This window comes from Grammomys surdaster, unplaced genomic scaffold, assembly GCF_004785775.1.
Source record: "Grammomys surdaster isolate TR1022 unplaced genomic scaffold, NIH_TR_1.0 129, whole genome shotgun sequence".
Taxonomy (NCBI): domain Eukaryota; kingdom Metazoa; phylum Chordata; class Mammalia; order Rodentia; family Muridae; genus Grammomys; species Grammomys surdaster.
The window spans coordinates 11,882,126-11,891,617 of NW_021604587.1; positions in this window are offsets into that span (position 1 = coordinate 11,882,126).

Genomic DNA, 9,492 nt, shown 5'->3' on the forward strand with positions numbered 1-9,492 from the left:
AAAGGGGCAGTGGAACAACAGGAGCCCATAAAGTTTATATGAATAAGCAAACACATCTATGGTTTGTAAGCTTTAGACTAGAAGTGCTATTGAGTCAGACTGAATAATATCTAGAAAAGCATGGGTTATGTTGAAGTTTGCACTTCTGTAATTATTTAAATATCTGGCCCTCCCTTACCTACCCAGCACCACGGTAGAACCAACTGTTGACTTCATCAAGAGAGGCATTATGGTTCAGGTATTCCACTGAGATGCCCTCAGTGACCATCAGTCCATGCTGTCTTAGCTTGGATTACTATTGCTTTGAAGAGACACCATAACCATGGCAACTCATATAAAGAAAAACATTTAATTGGGCCTGCCCTACAGTTTCAGGAGTTTAGTCCGTTATTGTTTTGGCAGGAAGCACAATGGCCTGCAAGTACAAATGGTGCTGGAGAAGCAGCTGAGAGTTCTACATCCAGATCCTTAGGCAGCAGAAAGGAAGCCTAAACACCAAGGTGAATACCCCACATTCTCATACTCTCTATGAACCTATAGGAGCCATTTTCTTTCAAATCAGCACACATGCTAATACTGATAATGTTTGAGTTTGATCGATCTATTAGTTAGGGTTTTCTAGAGGGGTAGAACTAATGGGATTAACATACAAAAATTTGGTAAGTCAAAATGTAATACCAATTTAAGATCTGTTGATAAGAATGTAACATTAACACCTGCACCATCACACGAGAGCTGAGAAGCCCTGTAGCCATTCAGTCCTTGATGCCGAGTGTCTCATCGGTAGAAGTAGTCCCACAATGAATGTCTCTTTCTTGGGGTGGGGGTCTCAACAGCTGGTAGTTTTTCAGTCCACCAATCTTAATCTGGCAACAGAAATCCAGAAGGTTCCTGGAGAACTGATGGTCCCTTGTCAATGATGAAAGTTTGGAAATGCTTGTACTGTTAATATAAAAGGAATCATTGTTATCATCATCATCATTATCATCACCAGCAGCAGCAGCAACAACAACAGAGTAAAGTAACAGAGTTGTATAAAGCTCAATTCCAAGTGGATCAAGGACCTCCACCTGAAACCAGCCACACTGAAACTAATAGAAGAGAAACTGGGGAAAAGCCTGGAACACATAGGCACAGGAGAAAAGTTCCTGAACAGAACACCAATGGCCTGTGCTCTAAGACCAAGAATTGACAAATGGGACCTCATAAAACTGCAAAGCTTCTGTAAAGCAAAGGACACAGTCAATAGGACAAAGCAGCAACCAACAGATTGGGAAAAGATCTTCACCAACCCTACATCTGATAAAGGGCTAATATCCAAGGTATACAAAGAACTGAAGAAATTAGACTCTAGACAATCAAAGAACCCTATTTAAAAAATGGAGCACAGAGCTGAACAAAGAATTCTCAACTGAGGAAGCTCGAATGGTTGAGAAGCACCTAAAGAAGTGTTCAGCATCCCTAGTCATCAGGGAAATACAAATGAAAACAACACTGAGATTCCACCTCACACCAGTCAGAATGGCTAAGATCAAAAACACAGATGACAGCACATGTTGGCGTGGATGTGGAGAAAGAGGAACACTCCTCCACTGTTGGTGGGATTGTAAACTGGTACAACCACTATGGAAAGCAGTCTGGTGGTATCTCAGAAAATTGAACATAGTGTTACCTGAGGACCCAGCTATACCACTCCTGGGCATATACCCAAAAGACGTTTCAACATACAACAGGGACACATGCTCCACCATGTTCATAGAAGCGTTATTTATAGTAGCCAGAAGTTGGAAAGAACCCAGATGCCCTTCAACAGAAGAATGGATGCAGAAAATGTGGTACATTTATACAATGGAGTACTACTCAGCTATTAAAAACAATGAGTTTATGAAATTCTTAGGCAAATGGAGGGAGCTGGAAAATATCATCTTGAGTGAGGTGACCCAATCTTAAAAGAACATACATGGTATGTACTCACTGATAAGTGGATATTAGCCCAAAAGCTCACAATTTCTAAGTAACAAGTTGTAATAGGGAGGTTGTGACAGTTTCTTCAGCCATGCCTCTTTTATCAGGATTGCTGTCCACAGCGGGCACATCTCTTGACATAATCATCAAAGCAATGAGGATATTTTTTCAGGTGTGTTCCCTACTCAGGTAGTTCTAATTTGTGGTAAATGGCCATTAAAACCAACCATCATAATTGACTTCATATGCCTAATATTTTAATAACACACAGAGTAATCCTAGCATAGACTAGAGATTGCATATGAAAACTTTTAATTCTATCAACACGTGTAGGAGGAGCTAAGGTGGGAGGAGTTAGGAGAGGAAGAGGAGGAGTAAAAAGGAGAGGAGGAAAAGGAAAAGGAGAAGTTAGAGAGAGAGAGAGAGAGAGGGAGGGAGGGAGGGAGGGAGGGAGGGAGGGAGAGAGAGAGGAGATGGAGGTGGATGTTCACATGTCTGTAGCAGTCAAAGGTAGTTGGTGTATCTATGTTGGGTATTGGGTTACACTTCTGATTGTATGGGTATCTTGTTACTGATCATTACCAAACATATAAAGCATTTGATTATTCTTTAAGCATTAGAATCTCATTCTCTTACTGGGCCCACATGGATGGCGGAATGATCTGGGCAATGTCCAGCCTCACGGATACAGCATGGAAGATTGGCAGAGCCATCTCTCACGCTGGTGTCTTGTGGGTGGCAGGGCTGGTGTTTCTGGTGGGCTGGTTCTAGCTGCAGTGCACAAGTGGCCTCAGGCCGAGAGACATGGCGGCTGAGCTAGGCAGAGCCGCTACAGCTTAGATAGGTGGCTTGACCAGAGGCCGATTTTATTTACTTACTTCTACAAACACACACACACACACACACACACACACACACACACACAGAAATAAAATAAAATAAAATAATAAATAAAAAAGGGAGCTATAAAAAATGAGGATTAATAAAAAGATGACCATGTTTTGGTGGGTTTTTCACCTGAGAGGACTGTTGGGACATGGGTTTAAGCCAACGGAAAGTCTATTTGCCAGCCAGTGACTGAAATGGGTGTTCAGGATCCCAATATAGCCTGAACCCTTTTCAGGGTGAAAGTTTATACACAAAACCATGCTCTGGGTTGACATACTTCAGTTAACAAAACAGTTGGCCAGAAGTGGAACTACAGAAGCCAAAAAGCAAAGTTAGTACATTTTGAAACTTTCCCAGAACTGTATGGATTAGGCTTCTGCTTTAGCTTTGGTAAGTGATGCTGCCTACGCCCTGAATTTTACAGCTTGAATGGAGTCATCCATCCATCGTGGAGTCAGTTGTGTTAAGGTCTGATGGCTGGCTAAGGTCTAGATCTCTGCTACAATGTTTCCATGGTTTGACTGGAATAATCTAGGTCACATCTCATTACGAAGTGTGCAAACATAGTCTGGTCCTTAGAGGATAAGCTTCAGCACAAAAGTCAGCCAGCCCAAACTAAGCAGAGCAAATTTCAAGAACTTGCATCTTCTGTGAACCTGAATTAAATGAAACTCTCATATTTTTAAGATAATTCTCTTAATGATTAAAAATTTACCTTTTTTGGTATTGTATCAAATATTTATCTTCATTTGGCTCATTTACTTAAACAAATCTTTGATTGTATGTATGCTATATAATGTAAATATGATTTGAATATCTATGAAGAAATTAGAGTTGACTTGAAATATAAAGGGTCTATTTTAATTGATTCCTATTCTTTTCCAACTTTCTTTTACTACCCTACATGTCTATATAGTAAATCTACAATGTTTGATTAGGCAAAGCTAGGCTGTGAAATTAATAGTAACTGTTAATTAACTGCAATTATAGAAAATATTTTATCTTATTAGAAATCCTGTGGAAAAAGGCAAAATGAACTGGTACAACTTTAAATGGTTTTCTTGCAACATATATCAGAATACAAGCATAATACCTAAAAAAAAGTATAAAATTAAGATTGTTTAAAAATTAAAAATTCCTGAAACAAATTAAATATTTGCTCGATCTCAAGCTGATTAGGTATTGCTTCTCAATGCATTTTTAGCTGGTGCTTCTCTCTAGTTGCAATAATTAAAGTATGTTAAATATTCAAATAAGCAATTAGAATTTTTGAGGAAATTTCTCAGCTCAGTGAAGAATTTAAATAAATAAAATTCAAGCACTGTATTTTCATACTTCATAACACTTGTTTCCTTTTAATGTAATGATCTGAGTTTATAGTTGACTTGAAATATTATGGGTCTACATTAATTGATAACTATCCTTCCCCACTTTTTTTTTTACTATCCTACACATTTGTATGGTAAATGTACAATGTTTTGATCAGGCAAAGCTCAGTTTTGAAGTCAGTATTGTTAACTTACTACAATTGTAGGAAATAATTTCTTTCATTTGAATTCCTGGGGGAGTGAACAAAATAAACTAGTATAATTCTAAAAGAATGTATATACTTATATTCATATCCTATAAAAATATTTGATGTTTGTTTCATTTTATATTATTTAAAGCAATGCTTTGGGTCAGGGGCTGCATGTAGGTATAATCATGGAGTATGAACGTGTTGATTTGTTGGTTTCTATTTGTTTGCTCATAAGCAAAGCTGTCTCAAATACTGCTAAATTAATAGATAACTGAGCTTAGGCTAGAAAATTCTCCTGGGATAGTCTGAGTGTTTTTGCCTACTCTGTCAGTTTCTCCATGTCCCTGTCCAACTTTACCAGTAACATCTACAACATTGTTTCCATGACATAAAACCAAACAGAAAAATGATTGTTGCACTGAAAAGTTTTTTGTTTGCTAAGTTTTTGCAACTTTAACTAGTGTTGAAACCATTGGTTATTTATTTATTTATTTATTTATTTATTTATTTATTTAAAAGCTGGGTGTGTACTGGAAATGTTTTTCCCAGACACTCATTTATTATTTTTCTTTTTTTATTAATTTTTATTGGATATTTTATTTACATTTCAGATGTTATCCCCTTTATCCATCCCCCCCAGAAGGCCCCGTCCCATTCCCCCTTCTCCTTCTTCTGCCCCTACCCACCCACTCACTCCCTCCTCTCTGCCTTCGACTATTACATTTTTATTATTTTAAAATGTTTATCAGACATTTTAGGAAAATCATGAAGTAATTTGTATTGTGGATAAACTCTGAACAAGTTTTGAATCAGAGTTTTGTTTTGCAGCCTAGGCTACTTTTGAATTCATTATCCTCCTGCTTCAGCCTTCCAACTGCTGGAATTGCAAACTTCTGGGAGCCATTAAGTGGTTTTTACAGCTAAGTTGCTTTTTATCATCAATAAAAGTAAAAGAATAGTGATAATTCATGAAGATGAAAGGAGGTTGGAGGTAGGGGAAAGGAACACTGGGAAGGAAGAGCAGGATATGATAATAAAGACCTGAAGATGATCACGTATGTTGCTTACATGTATGAGATGCCAAAATGAAACCAGTTATTTGGTACAATTAGTAAATGCAAACAAAACTGAAAATTAGTTTTGAAATTTCATTATACAGAGGAAGAGTACAAAAGAGCTTATGGATCTTTGTTCAGTTTCTTCTTAGTTTCTAATGAGACAGATCTAAAGAAGATACAAAGTCTACCACATAAGGGTGATGGCACACATTACTGAGGTGTTGAAAAGAATTGAAGAATTAGGTCCCATAAGAGTACAAGCAAGTCAAATATTCTGTAGTGTTTATGCCCCACTGTCGAGTCAGTGATCCAGAAGGTGCTGTTGCTGGGACTGGTTGAGTGTGGGATGAGAAGACTTTGGAGATCGAGATGGTTGAAAAGACAGGCTTCTCCTTTGAGATGGGATGTTCTTGAGCAAAGAAAGGAAAACATTTTACTTTGCCAATTTCTCTTGTGTATTTTCAAAACACCATGAGCAACAAAACTCTGAGGCTGCATAGTGGGCTTCAGGACAGTGACCTTGGTGTCATCAGTAGTAGGAGTGTGCTTGATGTCTTCAATACTATGAGATAAACAGTGACACCATCTTATATGAAAATTAGCTTTCATTTTTTGGAACCTATCACTGTATATGACCAGTACTGCTGATCTAGTCATGGAGGTCCAGTGGTCTTACTCTCAGTACACTGTATTTGTTCAATTCTGGATCAGTCTGCTTCTTTCTTCTTTTGTCTCATGGTGTTAGTGGCTGAGCAGGACATGTGCTTTCAGGTATAGACTCCTGTGCTATTGTACATTCAAAATATACATTCCTTTATTTTTAGCCAAAACTGTTGTGGGATCTGATCATACCCAGAGAAATTTCTGTCCACTACTTTATGTGCTTAATGACATGCTCACCCAACTGTCCATTTGCTATCTTTTCTTTTTCGATGATGACCATGAATTGAGAATACTAATGAATATAGTCTAAACTGAGTGTGCTTCTGATTTGCTGACCCCCAGAATACATACATTCCCTGCATAAAATCCCCATGCTTTCTTTGTTTGGAGAAAGTACTGCTTTGGAAATGACACTCATGCTCTCCTTACATCTTGTAGGTCACATGTTTCTCCACTTTTTATGGCATGGCTGTAGTTATTTTGATTTTTAATTCATCTGGGTATAAATCCACTCTGCTGGATTGCAAGGCACTGGTCCTGGCACACTTTTGTCCGAGAACTCACAAGATGAATAACATTAAAGGTTTATTGTTTGCCAGTATTTTAAAAACTAAAATGTTTGCTTCTGCTTTGGACAGCATCACATCACCCGCCTTCCATGCTAACATGGTGATTGTATACACATTTTTAGAAATTAGGAATGAGATCAGGAGAGGAGAATGTGTTAATAATACAGAACAGGTAAAATTGAGAAGCTCCACAGATAAATTTGTTTTCAATGGACTTCATGGGATTCTGCATTTAATTTTCTCATCAACTCCTTTTTCCTGAAACTACAATAGAAGGGAGTATGTTGTTACTTTATACAAATGCTACATTGGATTTGGTTGCTTCCATGGCTATGTGTGGACACAATAGACCTCACAGCTTTCCTTTAGTATCCGAGTTCTTTTAACCTCTACTTGACACAATAAGACATAGTTCATAAAATTGAATGGCCATGGTAAAAAATTGAGTTATCTTAGGTAGAGCCAAGAGAGAGACGACATTAAATCAATTTTTTAGTCATTGCTCAGTAGACTTATTAAGTCAGAAACACTAAATATTTTGTTCAACATCATAGGGGTGACTGATGTCATATCTAGAAACAGAACACAAAAAGGGGGCTTATGAGGCAAATTCATTATGGAGTAGGGTCTAAATACTGTCATTTTTGATGCTAAAAATTGAAAATATATTAAAAAATAAAATGGACTGTCAAAAGTCATCAATATGATTATTCCAAATGGCTGACTTATTTATTTAATTTGGGAAAAGTTAGCATCATAGCTAGCATCCTAAATTAAATGGCTATTTAATAGTAAATTTCTGCTGCTTGTAAGTTACAGCACTCTTATTGTATTATCTAGTTGTAACCCCTTACTTGAAGCCTATGAATGACTTAGTTTTGGACACTGTTTTCTGTTACAATGTTCCCTCCAGTCTTTAGTGGAAAGCTAGCAGCTTTATGAAACCGGATAAGAGAACATTGTGTTGGAATGCCACTGGATTGAATTTCTCAGTACAGCACTATCTTTTAAACTGTCTTCATGAATAAAAATTATGGTCTTGTTGAATATTAAGGTTTGTAAAATGCAAGGGCACTGATTAAAAATTAATATAATTCCATTTTATATCAAAAATAGAAAAATCTTAGCATAAGGTGTTCAAGTCATCCTATAGTCAAAACTCTGACCCATAATTGTTCCTTTCTGAAAGAGCTGCAGGGATGGAAATGTAGAAGAGACTGGGGGAACAAAGGTCCAGCAACAGGCCCAAAGTGAGATCCAGATCAAGGGGAGGTCCCAAGGCCTGACACTGTTACTGAGGCTTTGCAGTGCTTACAAAAAGGGACCTATCATGACTGGTCTTTGGAAGACCCAACAAGCAGCTGAAAGAGTCAGATGCAAATATTTGTACCCAAACAATAGACAGAAGCTGCTGAACCCTCTGGTTTAATTAGGGAAAAGCTGGAAGAAGCTAACGAGGAGAGCAACCCTGTAGGAGGACCAGCAGTCCCAATTAACCTGGACCCCTGAGAGCTCTCAGAAATTGGGCCACATACACCAGCTGATATGAGGCCCCCAACACATATACAGCAGAGGACTGCCGAGTTGGGTTCAGTCAGAGAGGATCCACCTAACCCTCAAGAGACTGGAAGCCCCAGGGAGTTTAGAGGTCTGGTGGGGTGGGGGATGGAAAGGACATCCTCATGGAGATGGGGACAGGGAGGAGGGTGGACCAGGAAGAGAATAAAATCTGGAGTTTAAAAAAAAAAGAAGGAATATATATATATAAAAAAAGAGATATGCCCTATTTTTAAAAAAAGAAGTACAAGACATATAAATGGATATTCTAAATCATTGTCATTGAAAATCAAAGATTAGATCAATGGTAATAAAGTCCATGTTTATAGATTGAAATGCTTAATTTTCTTGACACAGTGATCTCCAGATTCAACATACAGCTCACCAAAATGCCAGATGTGTTTTTACAGAAATTAGCAAGCCGATATTATAATGCATGTGGATATACAAAGGGACTGAAAAGAGACACCCTGGGTGTTATTAAAAAGACTAAATATGCAAGACTGCTGGGAATATGTAGAAAATGGAAGAGAGATACCGTATCCTCCAATAGTCCCATTTCTGGACATATTGTTGCATGCTATTTTTATTGGAGCATTATTTTTAATAGTTGGGAAATGGAAATGACCTCATGCCCATCATGCCAATAGACAAGGGAAATGTACATGTGGGTCAGTGAAGTGGATGAGCAGTAAAAGCATACACTTTGCAAGCCTTGTGGCCTGAGTTTGAGTCTGTGAAATCACAGTAGAAGGACAGAATCAACTCCTGAAAGATTTCCTCTGCACACATGCACTGTGGTGCAAGGTCAATCACTGAGTCTCCCTCCCCATTCTTCTTCTTCTTCTTCTTCTTCTTCTTCTTCTTCTTCTTCTTCTTCTTCTTCTTCTTCTTCTTCTTCTTCTCTCTCTGTCTCTCTGTCTCTCTCTCTCTGTCTCTCTCTCTCTCTCTGTCTCTGTCTCTCTCTCTCTCCCTCTCTCTCTCTCTCTCTCTTTCTCACACACACACACACACACACACACACACACACACATAAACTACCACATAAAATATTTTTAAAATGAAGAACTGTGGTAAATAGGTAAATATATAAAATGGAACAAAATTAATCCATTCAAAGAATGACTTTCTGTCATCTTGTCATCTGGGACAGCAGTGATACTGAATGCCAGGGAAGAGCACTGGCTGCTGCTGCTTTATGTTGACTAAACAGAACACTCATGCACTATGCAATTCAGCTCCTGAGTCCAGACCCATCCAGGGTGCCATGGTG